Genomic DNA, 20,031 nt, shown 5'->3' with positions numbered 1-20,031 from the left:
CAACTGGCTGATCACTCAGCTGGGGTAAGGTGGTGTACACACCCCTTGCTTAGATATAGTATACCTATGTCTAAACCTATATCTGGACACATGTAAACCTGTGAGCCACTCCTATAGACAGGCCTCACCAATCCTGGAGGCTGGGTGCATGGTTTTTATGTGAGATGGAGCTCTAGCATGAGCTGAGCCTGTCTGCAGCCGTCGGGAACAAATCCCTAAGCTGTTTCAGGATAATGCCATACCATATACTATTAAGTGCCTTATAATCCTCGCGGTTATTTAGCAACTCTGGTTTGGCTTTATCAAAACATGTCGTGTAAGGTGTCATACGCTTTGGAATACCATCCCCTCGCCAGTTCTGGCGACGGGGATGGCATTCCACCCCTCTAGAGGGGTAAGACATGTTACTTCACTTTAATGCGGTTGATTTCTCCAAAGGCCTTAAGATCCACAAAATGGATGCCTCTGCCACAGACAAATGTCTGGACCCCTGGAGCTGACCGAAACCCAGTCAAGGGGGTCCTGGACAAAGGGTTTCCTGTCACAGGAGGGTGTCACCGCCCTCCAGACAGGAGATAGTGTATTGTAGCAGGGAGGTTTGAAAGAAACCAGACACTGCCTGGGGCGCACAAGGCTGCCCCTTGCATAATCCGGCCAAACCGGTTCTGGGGCACTCCAGCCCTCGTGCCAGGGCGGCCTGGATCAAAGGAAGGGGGTGTATCCACCCACTTCCTGGGTCCCACCCATAGGAGGGGACCTAGCAGGTAATCACGCCCACCAGATTCGAATAAGAGTGGGAGCAGTGCCAATGCACATCAGATTTCCTGGAAGAAACATTTGAAACGATATTCTGGACCCTTCGCCCTCCATCTCAACGTGGAAGCCCGAAGAATCTCCCTTGTGGTCAAGGAGTGACCACCCTGCAGCAGCAGGCACCATCCAGCCCTCGACGTCTACTTGGTTGCAGTTCCCGCCGGAACTCGAGCGACTGAGATCGACGAGATCAAGCCTGCCCAGCTTCTAACAGCCCGATCCACAGTCCCTGCAAAGCTGAGACCCGTGGAGGCGACCGGAAGCGTGGGGCACGCCATCTTGAAGTGACCACGAGACGCTGACCGTGCAGCCCACGAGTGACCCTCGAAGCTGTACACCGGGGTTTGAGAAGCCCCCACCCTGAGCTACTCCTGAGCCGAAGTTCAGCCCTCCACACTCGACGAGTGCTGCGTGGGGCCCTTTGGCACGATTTGGCTCAACGCGTTGGCCCGGTCACTTGCCAGCTGGCTTGTGGTCCCTGTGCCGACGAACTACAAAAGAAGACTCGTGATTCTGGTTGCTCCAGATCCACACCAGCTCCCCTGAAAGGGAGCCCCGACTCTGACCTTCCTGGTCCGAGTGAGACGCCATCTTCCAATCCCGCGTGGATTGCTCTTACCAAGGCTTGTTTGCTCCAAACCGGAAGCCGACTGCACCGACGGTGAGAGCCTGCGTGGGACAGATCGTGACCTGCTCCTGGACGTCGCAGATGCCCCAGAGCCCACGTGACAGCGAAGAGAAGCGCCTCGACGACCACCTGATTGCGCCCGACATTGCCTGGTTCCGTCCTGGTTCCACCCTGGTCACTGCTGAGTGACCCAGACTCTGTCCCCTCTGCTTTCAGGTACTCTACAACTTGAGTTCACCCTTGGACTCCACCGGACACTTCGTCTTCACCCTGCCTGCAGCCCTTTCAGCTTCAAGCACCAAGAGCCTGCGTGTCAAAACCCGACGCCACTTCGACCCTGTGCACCCACTTCCTGTGGGTGAGGTAACTTTGCTCCGCCGGTGTTCCCACACTGGTGCACACCTCTAGGGTCTGTGTGTTAAGTTTTGTTCCTCTAGGTTCAGCGGAAGTGTCCTTAAACTTTAACTATTTGACTTTTACGCACCATTGGTTAACATTGGTGCATACGTGCGCTTTCCGCACATCTCCCGAATCCCGAGGGCCATTCCCGACTTCAGCATTGCTTGTCCTGACTGCTCCCAGCGATTCCCTAGGCCCTAGGCCTAACCACTGTTCGAGTGGCCTCTCTTATACCACTTGTTTAGTATATGGTTTGAGTGGCCCCCTGCCCTCATCCATAATTGTGCAACTTTGTATGTTTAAACAGTGCTTTTGATTTAACGCTTGTGCCCCTTTATTCATAAAGAATACTGGGGATTGTTTTTAGTAATAAACACATATATTTTTATAATATATACTTGTGTGGTGTCCTTTCATTTGGTATTACAGGATTGTATGTGGTAAAACAGCTCGCTTAACACGACCTCTTAAGTTAAGCCTTTAGGCTGCTTAGTCCATGCTACCCCTAGGATAGCTTGTCTAATAAGGTTGACTTACAACCAGACACCATAAGGGGATTGTTTGGTCAGGTAGTAGGTGGTTCCAGAATTGGAAACATCCCCTACCAGGCCAACTTCTCACAGCTTGGTTCTGCCCTCTGCATCATCACCTTCCACTGTCTCCCCATACACTCTGCGACACTCACCTTGGACCTCGACATGGACTGCCATATTCTGTTTGGTCGCCAATGACACGCCATTCAGACTGCGGGCTGTACTCTTTCTCTCCTGATGAACTTGTCATTTCCTAAATGACTCTGGCTGGCCCTCCACGGGCCAAAAATGTAAAGTGGGGTTTGCATCGCCCTGTACTGCTCCAGTTGCAACACTCCACTGAATGTGCATTAAACATTCATATTCACACAGATGTGTCATGTCTATGATCTTTCACGTGTGGAAGTACGGATGAATGTAGGGTCAGTGGTTCCCCCTTACGTCCATGTTGCTCATGTTGTGGGACTTGGGTCACATGGAGATACATTGCCAATTGAAGTCCGGGTGGCGCGACACTAAAAAAGAGATACACGCATTAATTATTTCCTTGTTCAGCCCAGATGTAACCACGCCCAGAGCCCCGGGGTCATTGTTCACACCCTTGCGATGGACTGGCATACGCCAGGCCAGCCCAATCCTCTTACGCTCACAGGCGTGGCGACAACGCTTCATGTCCCAGATCTTCCCTGTAGTGATCTGCTGATCACAGGTCTAGTTGTCAGCATGTCACAGCCACTCCCTCATGGCTGGTTTATACCCACACCACGCCCATTCGGGACATGCTTCACAGGACATATGACCCTGTCAATTAAAAGGGCAGGGTGCACGTGCTGGACACCATTTCCACTCTCTATCTGGGTGTATCCGTGTGGTTATTATTTATGCGTGAGGGCCTAGAGCCCTACCACATCACATTCCCCAGTGCCGGAGGTGACATGATGGTGTCCGCACCACGAGACTCAATCCTAAAGGGTCCATGACTTGTGGGGCACAGACTTGGTGGCACTGGATACACTGCGGCTGGCACAGGCACACCGCTTCGGGATGGTGACTTTCAGTGCACTGAGGTAGGGGCACCTAAAGAGCTAAGCGGGTGTGCAGCCTGCGATGATACTCCATCCTCGCTGTCCGGACTGGTAAGGATTTGGTGAGCCCTATGGACTGCAGTGTTGGCCTGAGCCAGTGGGCTGTGCGGGCCTACTGCCACGTGGCATTGCCTCTCGGGCAAACAGAGGTAGTGGCACCTAAAGGGCTGAGCAAGTATGCAGCCTGCGATGATGCCGTGTGCACTGATATGATCTCCGCCATTGCGAAATCAACACCCAGACTCAAGTGTGTGACCTGGTGGCCTGTGGTGCGGGGCTGCATGATGCTAAGGCTGCCACGGGTGCGGGTCCCAGGCTTGAAGCTTGCGCCGGCACGTGGTGGGCCCTCTTGGAGACACGTCGGTGTCGGAAGGTGAGCAGTGAGGCCTGGATGCCCAAGGGCGTGCAATTATCGCTGAGAGGCGGGAGGGGCTGGGTTGCAGCAGCCTGTGTGCGCAGGGACGGGCAAGCGATGATGGCGTGTGCAACTGTATGGACTCTGCCATTCATGACTCTGGACTCAGATAAGGGACCTGGTGGACTGCAGCGTATACTGGCACGTGGTTGGACACACACCGATGGTAGCAGGTGAGCAGTGAGGCCTGGGTCCTCAGTGTCGGCACTCTCTCTCCCTCTCTTTCCCTCTCCCTCTCTTTCTATCTCCCTCTCTTGTTGAGAATGTTAAGAAGGTGTGTTGTCGCGTCTTTTTGCACGGGAACGCCTACTCTGCATCTCATTAGCGATATTTGCCGGTTTTCAACTGTGGCGATGATTTTTGCGGTTGCTATCGCAGGGAAATTGGTAATATCGGATGTTAGCATGCTACTTTGGCTGCTAACTTGGTGATAAGCCCTTGAGTATATGCCACCTCATTTATACAAAAAAAAGTTACATTTCCACCTTGTAGAGTAAGTGGCAGATTTACAAGCCCCTTGCGCCTCTTTTACGCCACTGTTGCGTCACTTTTATGACACAGTGGCGGCACAAAAGAGGCACCATGGTGCAGGATATTTACAACGTGACGCATCTGGGAGATGCGTCACATTGTAAAGCCCTGCGCCAGAAGGAGGCGTTCCGGCGCAGGGGGGGCGTTTTGGTGCAGGAACGCCTCCTAAAAGTGACTGAGTGAAATACTGAGTCATTTTTACGTCCATGCTGCGTCCAAACCCTGCACCTGCTTGAAGCAGGCGTAAGGATTGACGCAGCATTGGACAGATAGGGCCCCCAGAGCATTGCTGGAGCTGCGTCACGCAGCAACGAGCCACCTTTACGGCACAGATGCGTCACGCATCTGTGCCGTTCTTGCCCCGTGGCGGCGCACCCATGCTGGCGAAGCCGTGGCGCACAATAACTGGTGCATCCCTGCTGATATAAAGGGATGGAGCATTTATTGTAAATCTGCCCCAAGTTTCTGTAATACGTTTTCAATCCCTTATTCCCCACTTTTCTGTTGTTACTTTTATAGCCCAATGAAATGCGCGAGGCGGCCGCTCCCAAGCATTCCTTTAAGGATACAAATGCCATTGACTGAGTTTATTGATTTTACCAATGCTTATTGAAATGTCACTCAAGAAGCAAATTACCCAGAACCCTCCCTTAGAAAAGTAGTGTGCCTAACTACGGTTCGTGTCTTCCTACTAGCGGGCTGATACTCTGGCCCCTACGTTCTTAAATGTTCGCTCTTTATCATATTCAATGCCATAAAGAGCCCTGCATTTAGTATGAAAGTAAAGCAGCATTGTGAGGCGCGCACAGGATTATGGGTATGCAGAGTGATGGTGACGTGCTGCCTCTCCCTCCGGAGCATCCCGATCTCTAGCGACAGGAGGGAGCGTTGCACCTCCCGCTCCTTTGCGCAGGCGCCTCGTACTGAGTCACGTGACCCTGTGACGCCTCCTCTCCTCAGCAGCCGAGGAAGCCCGACCTCCCCAGGAAGCTCACATTTCTGTCCAATCACGGAGTGTCTTGTACAGAAACCCTCCAAAAATTGATGCATGTTCCGCTTCTCACAGCCCCGCGGAGTGCGCGTGATCAGCGAAACCTAAAGCATAATAATTTGTATAAGTTGTACATCTGTTCGCGCAATCACGATAAAAAATATCACCTAGTACTAGTAGGGTGACTTTACAGTGGTGACGTGTCAGTCACTATCATGAATGCCTTTGCATGCAGAGCTACAAATACTCCTTCTCCTATTAAACAAACGCCTGCGTCGCCTGTACTGATGAATCGGGTGTTTGCCGCAGAGGCTTCTGGGTATGCAAATGTTTGTGGCTGGCCACGCCCCCTCTAGCGCCAGCAAGGCTCCTACAGCAGACCCATGGGGACTTGTGCTCTGGGTCCAGGGGGTGAAGAGTCTCAAAATCCAGCACTAAAGGGAATGTGTGAAGCTAATTTAATAGTGACAAAAAGTAATCCTGCTGAAATAAACAAAACAAGCATTGGCATGGCCAATAGGTCTTGACTTTGGGAACTAATAAGTGTTAAGGCAGAAAGATTGAGTTTGTGTTTGTTTTTAAGCTGTGTTGTGCAGAAGTCTGCAGTATGCTGAAATGTTATAATAAAGAAGTGTGAGAAGCATTTTTATTACTTATGATGTATAATGTACAACAAAATGACGATGATAAAAAACTATTAATTAGAAGTAATGATTTGTGGGGTTTTTTATGTTTGAATGCTGGCAACTTGTATCTGCCTGTTCTATTCGTTGCTTTTTATGGTGTTTATTGTGAAAGGAGTGGGTATAAATAACAGGAGAGTGAAGGTTAGTTAGTTAGTGAGAGTGATAGATTTAGTGAGTTAATTAGTGAGAGATAGTTAGTGAGAAATTGAGAAAGTTAGTAAGAGTGATACAATCAGTGAGAGAGTTAGTTAGTGAGAGTGAGAGAATTAGCGAGTGACTTAGTGAGAGAGAGTTATTGAGTTAGTGAGAGAGAGTGAGATTTAGTTAGTGAGAGTAAGAGAGTTAGCGAGTGACTTAGTGAGAGAGAGTTATTGAGTTAGGGAGAGAGAGTGAGATTTAGTTAGTGAGAGTGAGAGAGTTAGCGAGTGAGTTATTGAGAGTGAGCTAGTTATGATCACCAATTATAAGTGAAATTGAAATGTCAGAATTTCATTGCTCCGGTTTACTCCACCCAGGAGTAAAGAAACAAACAACAAATCTGGATTGGACCCAACAAGCCTTGGCAACAGCAACCCACGCAAGATGACAAGATTGGTTTCGGTGCAGACCAGCAAGGTCTGAGGAACTCACCCTTTGGAGGGGAGTCAGGGCACATCTGGGGCAACCAGGGAAGCCATGGAAACAAAGTAGATTCCTTCAGGGGGACCCACTAGCCAACGGACTAAGGATCACGAAGGCACCTTGAGCGTAAATGCTGAAAGCGGGCCCACGGAACACTCGTGGAGTGTAGGCCCAGAATCTTCCAGGCAAAAGGTGCTCAGGGCTTGGACTACAAGTAGCCCAATGCACAACTTCAGGAAAGCTCGGGAAGTAGATGTATTAGCAAATGTGCAGGATGTCCAGGAGTTCCGGTCCCACGTCTCTTGTGATAGCTACAGGTCTCAGCTTTGCTGGGGACTCGTGTCAGCCTCGGCAATATCTGGAAGTCTGTGTCCTGTGTCGCAGATTCTTCGGGATCCGTGAGGAGCCTTGAAAATGCAGACTGGCAAGATGCTTCTTTGGTGACTGTTTGAACAGGGGTGTCACTCCTTGACCCCAAGGGAGATTTCTTCCATCTTCCAGTCGATATGGAATGTCAAAGGTCCAAGATATATGTTGCAGAGTTTTGTCCAGGGTCATCTAAAGTCTCAGTGACTGGGTTCCTATACTTATACTAAGTTTAGGGGTTGGACTAACTCTAGGGTCCCACCTATGGGAGGACCTGGGGAGGGGGTGGTTATACCCCTTCCCCTTTGTCCAGTTTCACACCAGAGCTGGGGCTGAGTGCCCCAGCAACCGGTTTGAACTGGGAAATGCATGGGCCGCCTTGTGTGCCCCAGGCAGTGTCTGAAAAGCATTCACTGAATGCAACCCACCCTGCCCCAATACACTAAAGCCTGTCTGGGGAGGTCCTGGCACCTCACAGGACAGGAAACCTATTGTTCAAGCCTCTCCTGCCGGAGTTTCATCCAGCAGCAGGAGGTCAGACTCGTGTCTGTGGCAGCAGCATCCATTTTGTGATGCTGAGGCTCTTTTAAACATTTACCGGGTATACCAGTGTGTACATGTCTTTTCCCTCTAGAAGTGTTGAATTCTACCCCTGCCGCCAGAACTGGTGGGGGTTGGGGTAGGATTCCAAAGTGTTTGACACCAAACACAACATGTTTTGATGCAGCCAAACCAAAGTTAGCATTTACTGCGAGGTTATAATGCACTTAAGAGTAAATAGTATGGCTGTATCATAGAACAGCTATAAGGAAGGGTTTCCGAAAGCTGCAGAGGGGCTCAGCTCATGCTAGGGCACACTCTCACATAAAACCAAGCACTCTGCCTTCAGGATTTTCGAGGCCTACCATAGGAGTGACTTATAGGTTAATATGTGTCTATATATAGATATATATTGATATAGGTATACTATATCTAAGTAAGGGGTGCTTACACCACCTTACCCAGGCTGCAAGTGCAGACCTGTGGTGCCATTATTGAAGGCTTCCCAGGGGTGGCATAACACATGCTTCAGCCCCTGGTAGGCCTCTGGGGTACCTATACCCTTGGTACCTAAGGTACCTATACTAGGGACTCATAAGGGTAACCAAGTAACCAATCTGGAGTGTACCTAAAACGTGTAACCAATTTAGAGAGAGAACAGCTAGGCAAACTATCAACCACCACGTACTACAAACCCACGGCAAGAAATTCACTACTGGCCTTTGAAAGTTTCCACCCACGACCACTAAGGGAGAACCTGCCCTATGGCCAATTTCTACGCATAAGGCGCAATTGCAGCAATAAGGAGGACTACAACACACAGGCCACAGACCCTTCCCACAGACTACAACAACAAGGCTACCCAAGAAGGATCATCGACAGGACCAAGAAACGGGCAAAAACCAAAATAGAGATGCCCTCCTGGAAACACCGACCCGTCAAGAAACAATAACACCATTGCCCTGTGTCACTACGTACAACCCTATCTCCAATTCAGTGGGTAAAATCATCAAGAAAAACTGGAGAATCATCAACACGGGCAAACGAGACTGGGACCTGCCCCTCTTTGCCTACAAAAAATCGAACAGCCTACGGGATCAACTCATCTCTACACGGCCTAGAACCACGGAAACCACCACCAACCCTACACTACATTTAGTATGGAACCTTCCCAAAGTCACAGGTCACTACCCCTGTGGCGATTGCAGCATTTGCCATCTCACGAGTCAGTTCTTCGATCCTGCTGACACGGGGAAACATCATTAAGGCTATTTCCTGCATTTTGGTTTCAGGTTCAGTAGGTGGAGGGAAGATCTATTTTATTTCGTCATTGTTTTAAAAATAGCGTGAATAACCCTGAACACCTACCTGACTTATTATACACTCTTGCGCCCCAGTGCACCGCAGCCCTGTGGCTGATTGATGTGGAGGGCATAGACAAGAGCAAAGACCGGAACCACTCACTTCCGGGAGCGCGCCATTTTGGTCGGCGCTCTAGTTGCTACACGCCCCCTGCCAACTATTTATCTCCAAAGGCACGCCAATGGCAAGCCCGTCTGCGCCCGTCCGCGCCAGTAGGTCGCCTCTCGCTAGAAACGCTGGCCAAAATCTGCCAGGTAGCTATCTTTACTCCAGAGAGGTTTTATTAAATCTGCGACCTCCATCTCACCATTGTAGCATTCCCCCACTTCATCCCCTGAGTGGCCCGTTATGCTGTCCGTGTAGCACTTTTGTACTTTCTAAACCTATGCCTTTATCTGTTTCTCCTGTCATACTCCCTCAACATCGGCTTAAAATACTACAGTTAAATGTAAGCTCACTAGCTAAACACCATGCGGAAATATATGACCGTATCATTGATGAAACTCCTGATATTTTCTTTCTGACTGAGACTTGGCTTAGTGATGATATGACGGCCACACCAAATCTGGCGCTACCCTCTGAATACTCGATTTCTTTGGTGAATAGAGCAACTAGGGGAGGTGGTATCGCTGTGATCACCAGGTCTAGCTACTCCTGTCTTTTTGATAAAGTTAATATGGAGCGAGGTGAATGTGCTCACATTAGTATCTCTGTGCGCACTCATTTTACCCTTTCCGGTCTATTAATATTTAGGCCTCCCGGACCTGCCTCCGGTTTTAACAATGCTCTCTTAGAGGCAGTTGGAGCATTTGCCGTGGAATTGGTTAATTTTAGCATTTTTGGCGATCTTAACCTCCACTTTCATCTGGACCAGGACCAACGTTCTGAGCTCCAATAACATTCTGGATGAAACACAACATGGTTTCCGCGCTGGTCATAGTACCGAGACCGCGCTCTTGGCCATGACGGAACACCTGTGATCTATCCTTGACCATGGTCAAACGGCGGCACTGATCCTGTTAGATCTCAGTGCCGCCTTTGACACTGTTTCCAAGATTCTGCCCCACCGGCTTGAGGAGGCAGGGATCACTGATATGGCCCTTGCCTGGTTCAGATCATTTCGTGTTTCCACCCCTCCTTTCTTATCTCAGGCACATCCTATTGAGCAGGGTGTCCCCCAAGGCTCGGCATTGAGCCCCACATTATTTAATCTTTATGTTCAGCCGCTAGCTGCTGTCACCAAACAATGGGACCTTGCCATCATCTTATAGGCTGACGACACGCAGCTAGTGGTTGCCCTAACAGAAGAATCTGCCCCAAATTTCTCCATGTTCAAAAGCGGCCTGACTGCCGTGGCAGACTGGATGACATCTAACTGTCTGCAACTAAATGCAAATAAGACAGAGGATTCTACTTGTTGGAAAAAACGTAGACCTATGGGGTGATCACTGGTGGCCCAATGCTCTGGGTAAAGCCCCAGCACCCAAAACAGAAGTCAAAAACTTGGGGGTCTGGCTGGATTCCTCCCTTAATTTTTGCTTGCAGACAAAAAAAGTCGCTGCTACATGCTTTGGCATTCTACGAGGTCTAAGACCTATTTTAAAGTTCTTTGACTCATCTACAAGGCAGCTGATAGTCAAGTTCACGGTTCTTTCCCGATTGGACTACGCCTGTTCCCTGCTGCTGGGAGCCAATTGAGCAGAGATCTCTCGGATACAGCGCACCCAAAATGCAGCTGCTAGAGCCTTAGTAGGCCTTCCCCGATTCTGCTCCATCTCTGATACCATCCGGAGGCTTCATTGGCTCCCTATGGCTCAGCGAATTCAGTTTAAGACTCTATGCCTGTCTTTCAAAATCTTAAAACTTGCTACTCCTAAAATGCTCTGCAACCTTTTGACCCCGTATGTTCCAACTTGCGTATTACGCTCTGCAGGTCAACATCTGGTCAGGGTACCCCGGATTAAGCGCTGCCGAGCGGGAGGATGCTCCTTCCGCTACTTAGCAGCAAAATTGTGGAACTCATTACCAGCCCACATACGAGAACTGGTAGGCCTGTTGGACTTCAGAAAGGCAATCAAAACCGATCTCTTCCCCCTAAACTAAGCTTTTCTGGAATTATGCCCTGCTGAATCTCATCGGAGTCAGTTATCTATCTGCTACAAAGCGCCGGGACGCCCCTTTGCTGGGGCAGCTGAGCGCTATATATATAAGCTATTATAACATAACATAACATACCAAAACCCTCAGTCTGGATACGGGTAAAACATGGCACCAACGCAAGCACACGAACTGCAATTCTACCAACCTAGTGTACTTGATTGAGTGCCCATGCCAGCTCCGATACGTGGGGATGACCACGAGAAAAGTACGCACCAGAATCACTGAAAACAGAAGTACGGTTCGGTGCAAGAAGACTATCAGCAAACTCACAGAGCACTTCTTAAGGCATGGACATACCACCAATGACCTTAGATGGACAGTCATCGAGCAGATCCCTGTCCACCCTACAGACAACGAGAAGCACCTACTGTCCAAAGAACAACGCTGGATCTACAGATTGTCAACCCACATGGAGGGTTTGAATGATAATATTCCGTGGAACAGCCTCAGTAGATAAGGCGTCCCCCCTGTCAATACCTGACACATCACACTCTCCCAGTGCCATCTCACCAACAGCGCCCTTGCTGGGCCTGGAATGCCCCTGCCCTGCCACATGTTCCAATGCCAAACATCCACAGTGAGACGTACTGGATCTAACACCTAGGTTGTGACCAACTCACTCACAGTTCCTTCTTAGAATGCGCTAACCCAACACTCTGTGAGACGACACTAGATCTCGCCCACTGATGCCCCCGAACCTTACTCCACCGACAGGACACTGAGCCTCCACGGCCCGACTTACTACACCGTGCCAGCGTATACACCCACAAGGGACTATCACGACCCCGCGATGTCCCTTCCAAGGAGAGCGCATGAAACACCACAGGTGTACAGGTGTAATCCCCCTGCACATCCCCATGAGCCCCCACACAGTGGGTTCATCACCTCCCTTCATGGGAGAACCAATATGCATCAACATCACTGTATACTAGCGCCCGGTACCATCTTTGTCCCGCCTAGCTGCTGCAATATGCATAAATAGAGAGGGCATCCCTCCATTACAGTGCACAGATGGAGCGCGACTGCCCTAATATGGATTAGCACTCTCCTACATGACCGCACACTTGCACGCGCATATAAACGATCTAGGCTTTTGTAATCCTGCCTAGCAGCGCCAATGAGAAAAATTTGAAAAAGCGCTACATACACCAGCATGCAAGCCTTTCTTCTATTTCCTCTATTGCGGGTCTTTCTTCTATTTCCTCTACAACAGGCACCTCCTCAAGACAACAGGAAGCTGAACACGCCCCGCTACAAGTGCCCAGGCCAGAACACCTGACACTGCTAACAAGCAACACCTGGCGCTTTCTCCTGGTATTTAAGTGCTCTCTACACTGAAGCTCATTTCTCACAAAGCCTGGACAGCAGGTTCATTGTGGGCCCAGCGACATCGCGCAGTAAGTACTTGAGTTCGACTTTGTTAACGGTACAGCCACCATTCATGCTACCCCTGGCTGTATTTGTGTGCGCATCCTTTTACCGTTACCTTGTTGGGTCCAGACTACCCCCTCCCCCAACAGCCTTTTTCCTTTTCTTCCCCAAATGTAGAGTGCACATGGTCCTGGCCCCCGGCTGAGCTCCATGCTGAGTTGTTTGCAAACATCTGGTGTAAGCAACTCCCCTTTAAATGTTTTATTCCTTCACCACTGTTTACTTCGGTTACGGTACTTAGGACTAATTTCACATACATTAACGCATATTGTGAGATCGGCCACACTTTCACTACCCACCACTGACGCCAACACAACCGCCTTGTCCGTGGTCACCTCTAGGCACCCAGCGCGGCCTCACTGAATGCTTTTAGCCCGCTACAAGGAGCCTTTACTTAAATGTTATGTCTGTTTTCTTTACCCCAACAGGTACAACTCGAGAGGAAACACCTCTTGCACATATAAGCACCGTAATGTGTGCTTTACACACAGGGGACTGACAAACTCATACAAACCCCTGTAATACCCTACACATATAAGGTCCTGAAGAAAGCCAGTAGAAGAAAAGGCCTGGCTGAAACTAGTTGACCGCACAGGACGTCAGAGTCCAGAAGCCCACCGTGCATGTCCAAAAGCCTTTGTTTTTATTCACTGCCTGGGGCCCACCATTAAAACAGTCTTTTAGACCCCTAGGACAGTATTTTAAACCTCACTCAGAGCACACTCAGAGCACCCTCACGAACCATAAAAATCCCTCCACAGTAGACTGGCATCAAAGCACTCCTGAAGTACACTCCTTTGAGATCCTCCCTAACGTAGGGGGAGAACCAAGAAGATGCCTTCAAAACAAAGAGCACATCTTGCTGAACGATTCGAATCGGTGGTGGCCCCATCCTCTTAGGACTACCACAAAAACAGTTATGGGCACAAATACAGTCCCATTATAAGCCCCTGCAAAGCATTATGGGACGAGATTAGCAGTGGGAAGTGAATATTATAGTATCCAAATAATTCTACAAAGAGCTGCAGTTCACCTCGTCGTCCCAAGATGTCGCCGATGAGGCAACTGCAATAGCATTTAAAATATTATACATCAAGCTGCAGTTCACCTCGTTGTCCCAAGATGTCCCTGATGAGGCAACTGCAATAGCATTTAAAATATTATACATCAAGCTGCAGTTCACCTCCTCATCCCTAGATGTCCCTGATGAGGCAAATGCAATAGCATTTAAAATATTACACATCAAGCTGCACTTCATCTCGTCGTCCCAAGATGTCCCTGATGAGTAAAATTCAAAAACATTGAAACCCTTTCATGAATGCTAATAATGATGCTAATCTTATCCCATAATGCTTTGCAGGGGCTTTTTGTTGTATTTTTGCCCATAACTGTGCTTGGGGTGGTTCTAAGAGAATGGGACCACCACTGAATTGTTCAGAATGATATGCTCTTTGTGTTCAAGGCATCTGCTTGGTCCTCCCCCTAGGTTAGAGTCCCCCAAAATCATCTCCTCTCTCATTGTCTGATGTTTATCAGTTCATTTTTGTGAATTGGTTATATGCTTTTAAGCATGTAAAGTTGGTTTATCGAAGCAGTTGTGGATGCAGTTTAATAACTGGTTCTGCTTCATGGAATGGAATTACTGCTCATGCCTACAGAATACTTAACAGATGAATTGATGGAATATTTACCTGCAACCTGTGAAGTCATATATACTAATGGATGTATTAAACAAACTCTACAAGAAATGCCAATTGTAAAAAAAATATAATAAAGAAATACTTGTAACATCTAAGAAAAGTAACATGTTTATTTATTTTAATACAAAACTGCCTTAAAACTGCCTTAGAAAAAAAAGTTACCATTCATTTACTTGTATAATAAAACTTACATATATATATATATATATATATATATATATTTTTTTTTTACGAAGCTAACTGGCGAAACGCGTCTGTCAGGGGTGAAGGGGGGTTTGGAAACGAATAAACATTGATACATCACGACATCGGAGTGCTTGCTAAGTATTTTCTTGACCCGGACTGGTTGGATTGTGTGGCGACATAGATATATATATATATATATATATATATATATATATATATATATATATATATATATATATTTCTTTACACCAACTTTCGTAGTTCAAAGAAGGAAACTCGAGCCTCGAATTCATAAGCGTGATGATTTTAATTAAGCAAAAATGGTCAAAACGCCCGACGCGTTTCGGTGCAGCCGCACCTTGGTCACGGGTAACATCAGTTTGTTCATTTGTCCTTTTTAAAGTGATTCAAAGTTCAAAAACATAAACATAAAAGTAGGACTACCCGTCCTTAGCAAGTACGTTTAAGACCCACAATGGCGGCCATCTTTGAATGTCTATCAGAATCCACAGTGTTATTTAGTGTGTATTATACATTGTATATCGGTGATGCTTAATCTGAACAGCACATATAAATACTGAAGATAACATAATAACATTGTAACAGCATGTTATAATGACCACAGGCTTAAGTACCAGTTCCTGAATATCCCAGCTAATTCTAATTACATATTGAATTCATATTAAAATTCATATTGAATTCCTGTGGAGGTCCAATTAATCTCGCCCCAGTGGGCATATTCAATATCTTCCATAATTGTTGATGATTGAATTGTGTGGTATTGTGCCCAAGTGGGCATAATTCAACACCATTGCATACTGTTATGTCTGTTTGTTCAAAATTAATGAATGAATACTGCCCTAGTGGGCTAATTGCGTCCTTCTAATGTCATCACCAATTATAACATCTTTCATAACTTGACACCATATTAGATTCCATTTCATTTCATTTGGCTGCCACTAGGTCCACTTCCCAACTTCCTATGGACAACTTGTCTCCTACAAATATAAACAAAGAAAGAATACAATCACTAAAACATGAATACAGATAAAAACTGATAAAAAACTTCGATTCATACAGTGTTCAGATCATTACATATGGAGTGGGTTGAGACAGTACATTCATTAGCCCAGATGAACAGATAACTCTTCATCCTTGTTCAGACCCAACGGTTGATCTGTGTCATATTTAATTATCATTCTGGACTCAAGTTGCCGGAGCTGTTTAAGTCTATTACCTCCTCTTTCAGAAATGGGAATCCTGTCAAGGGCACAAGTCTTTAAAATGTTTGGCACCACAGGCCACCAGGTCACACACTTGAGTCTGGGTCTTGATTAAACAATGGCAGAGATCCTATCAGTACACACGGCATCATCGCAGGCTGCACACCTGCTCAGCCCTTTAGGTGCTACTACCTCTGTTTGCCCGAGAGGCAATGCCACGTGGCAGTAGGCCCGCACTGCCGGCTGGCTCAGGCCAACACTGCAGTCCATAGGGCTCACCAAATCCTTACCAGTCCGGACAGCGAGGATGGAGTATCATCGCAGGCTGCACACCCGCTTAGCTCTTTAGGTGCCCCTACCTCAGTGCACTGAAAGTCACCATCCCGAAGCGGTGTGCCTGTGTCAGACGCAGTGTATCCAGTGCCACCAAGTCTCTGCCCCACAAGTCATGGACCCTTTATGATTGAGTCTCGTGGTGCGGACACCATCATGTCACCTCTGGCACTAGGGAATGTGATGTGGTAGGGCCCTAGTCCCTCATGCATAAATATTAACCACACGGATACACCCAGATAGAGAGTGGAAATGGTGTCCAGCACGTGCGCCCTGCCCTTTTAATTGGCAGGGTCACATGTCCTGTGAAGCATGTCCCGGATGGGTGAGGTGTGGGTCTAAACCAGCCATGCGGGAGTGGCTGTGACATGCTGACAACTAGACCTGTGATCAGATCACTACAGGGAAGGCCTGGGACATGAAGCGTTGTCGCCACGCCTGTGAGCGTAAGAGGAGTGGGCTGGTCTGGCGTATGCCAGTCCAACGCAAGGGTGTGAACAATGACCCCGGGGCTCTGGGCGTGGTTCCGTCCTGGGCTGAACAAGGAAGTAATAAATGCGTGTATCTCTGTTTTAGTGTCGCGCCACCCGGACCGCAATTGGCAAAGTATCTCCCTGTGACCCAGTCCCACAACATGAGCAACATGGACGTAAGGGGGAACCACAGGACGATGCAAACCCCACTTTACATTGTTGGCCCGTGGAGGGCCAGCCAGAGTCATTTAGGGAATGACAAGTTCATCAGAAGAGGAAGAGTACAGTCCGCAGTCTGAATGCTGTGGCATTGGTGACCAAACAGAATATGGCAGTCCATGTCGAGGTCCAAGGTGAGTGTCGCAGAGTGTATCGGGGGACCGTGGAAGGTGATGATGTGGAGGGCAGAACCAAGCAGAAACCAGCCATATGGCGGAGATAAATGCTACTGCGTCCTGCTTACCACTAAGGCAGATTCATTTGCATCTTCATCCTCTGCTGTTTCATGTGCCTCACATGTGGGTGGTGCTCTGTCTCCAGCACTGGGTGGCAGTGATACCTCAGGGGCTGGAGGTGGAATGTCTGCCACACTGTGTGTCACGGACACTTCAGGGTGCGGAGATGTGGATGTAGTCGTAGCAGCAGCATTTATCATCGCAAGGCCTTGAGGCAGCAATGTCATGAGGAGGGTGTTCAGGGCAATGAGGAACCCAGATACCTCTCGCTGGTGTGCAGCCGTGGCAGCGGCTCTTTCCACCTGCATCCGCTCCATGGTCTCCATTATCCTCCGCATGTGTGCCAACTCCCGGTTGACATCCCTAGACCCACTCTGACTAGACAGTTGTTCTTGTCTCTGAGTGAGGACTCCAGCGATGTCAGTCATGGATCATTGGAGGACATGGAGCGGACTGGGGGTGTCCGTTAGGGACTGTGAGTGGTCCCTGATGGGACTTAGATACCCACGTATGGCATCTAGTATGGCTGTCATGCGGTCGAACCCCGCCCGCACCTGTTCAGCCAGTTTCTCCTGGCACCCCAATACACTGCGTTGGAAGGCCAGGTGTTCCTCGTGGGGGTCCTGGGAGGCAGCCGTGGTGGGGCCTGCTGAGTGGTCTGTGCAGGGGGTGGGGTCTCCTAGATGCAGCTGGGATGCCCTGCTCCTGGAGGTGGGCTGCGGGGGCTGTAGATGAACTCTTGGATGGCGTCCCTGTCGAAGGGTTGGTGGTCCTCTTCATCATCTGAGAACAGAGGTTCTGCCTGCTCTGCAGGAGGTGTTGGTTTTCCCTCTGCAATGTGAAGGGGAGATGTAGTTTAACATTGTGTTCACATGTATGTTGATGCATGGCGATGTGCTCTGCATGTTATGTGTTTGTGCTGCATTTTGGGATAGAGAGGTATAAATGCCTTCAAGGGGATTTGTTTGGAAAACAATTGGTGATTCAAGCTGATTTCAAAGGATAAATTAATGATCCTTACAAGCAATCAATGCAAAAATGAAGTACATATTTGATTCAGTATATAACCTCTATTTGGTCAAGACATATAAACAACATATAAACAACAAACACAAAGGTGTATTGGAAAAATAAAATTTATCAAAAAATTAGAAGGTAAGTGATTTCATATATACAGATGGGAATAATACAGAAATGATTAGGGCTGCAGGTACACAAATAAGTCAATTAATAAGTGACTGAACAGAACCTAAAAACACCTATCCCAAATCAAAATGAATAAAACAGAGCAGGGATGAGATGAAGGTTGACGTTTCGTTCTCCTAAATAGCACTTTCGGAGACCATCTTCAGGACTGATGTCAATTATGAACTGTATATGACCAAATGTAATCTTGATTGCAATGCTGCAAGTCTAAAGAGGTTGTTACTCGATCACGATTTCATGTATGGCGGAGCTACTGGAACTGCTCCTAATTCCGTGTGATGCCCACACCTTTGTAAATTATGGTAGGACGGCTGTAAATTTCAATACCACCGACCGGTAATCTATTGCTCAATATTATACGCACATAATCTAAAAACGAGTGGTATATTCTTCATAGACCATGGAAATTAAATGGGCAGAGAGTCGAGTTGGACCGCAAAGTCGAACAGACTCATATAGATCTTCAAATATTCAGTGTGAATACTCCAGTATCTCCAAGTGATTCGAGGTGAAAACGACAAGCAGCCAGCTGGATGCTCGTCATTTTCACCTCGAATACTGGAGTATTCGAGGTCCAAGGGGGGAGGGGGCTTTCTGCTTCATCATTTTGCTCGCGGCTCCCATTTCACGGCCCCTCTGCCTGAGAATGAATTGAAAGTATGCCGACCGGACATGTCATGGGGATTGTGGGTAAAAGCAGGGGCAGCTGCATCCGAGGTAGGAGCGAGGCATCGTCGCAGAGGAGGAATCAGGCCGGCGTCTGGGCACTGAGCAGTGAAAAACCCAGGAGCAGCAACCCCCACCCCCCTACCTCCGGAGTCCATCGTTTCATTCTTGTCTCATTTCTGTGCCAGTCCCCTTGCTCAGCGCTCGGTCTTTTCCTGCTCATCCTCCCTCTCTCAGTTTATTCAGTAGAGCTTCACTGGCGTGACTTGTTGCTGACCTATTGATTTTTGCTTAAAATACAATTCCCGTACATTCCATCATTAACATGGAAACTTTTCATAGAAAGAAATGCATGAACTGTCCAGCTTATACCAGGGGGCCATTCGCTAAAAATAGACCCAGCACATATTGTGAAAGTGTACTACTCAGTTCTTGGCTGTCAGCGCTCTCATTGCAGACTGTTCTGGTGCAGACCTCACCGCACACTCCTATCAGTCCTGTCTTATCACTTATGTCAAAGAGCAAAACATGCTCGAGGCAACAACAGATGTCGTAACAAGTTGTCATCGCTGCTCTACAAGGCGGGCCTCGTCCTCCGCGGTTCGGGGTCTCTATATCTGTACACATATAGAGGAGGTTGTGAGTGCCCCACATCCTGTGTAAGATATTGTGCGCTTTGTACACACACATTGTAATGACACTCTTGGAGGGGTCCATATGGTAATGTTAATATAGCCTTGTAGCCCGCCGTAGAGGGCTATACCGGCTATTAAAGGCCCTCTCCAGCATTAAAGGCCTGAGCCGAAGGCGAGGGCCTTTAACAAGGGAGAGGGACTTTAATAGCCGGTATGGCCCAGCTACGAAGGCCTATAAGGCTATTAGAACATTCTGCCACTAGAGGACAGAATGTTCTAACAAAAAAGAACAAAGCCTTATGGGAGCCTAAGGGGATTGGAATCCCCTCAGGCTCCCTGAAGCCTTTGTTCACAGCCAGAGCTGTGAACAAAGAAGCATTGAAATGATGGAGCTCCGGGCTTATACCAGCCATTATAAGCCCGGAGCACTCCATTGTTTTCAATGGAGCTCCCAACATTCCAATGTTCTAATGTAGCCTTATAGCCCGCCGTAGAGGGCTATACCAGCTATTAAAGGCCCTCTCCAGCGTTAAAGGCCCCGAGCCGAAGGCGAGGGCCTTTAACAAGGGAGAGGGACTTTAATAGCCGGTATA

Source organism: Lissotriton helveticus (assembly GCF_964261635.1).
Source record: "Lissotriton helveticus chromosome 1_1 unlocalized genomic scaffold, aLisHel1.1 SUPER_1_unloc_11, whole genome shotgun sequence".
In the NCBI taxonomy this organism is placed as follows: Eukaryota; Metazoa; Chordata; class Amphibia; order Caudata; family Salamandridae; genus Lissotriton; species Lissotriton helveticus.
This window is presented reverse-complemented; position numbering follows the sequence as displayed.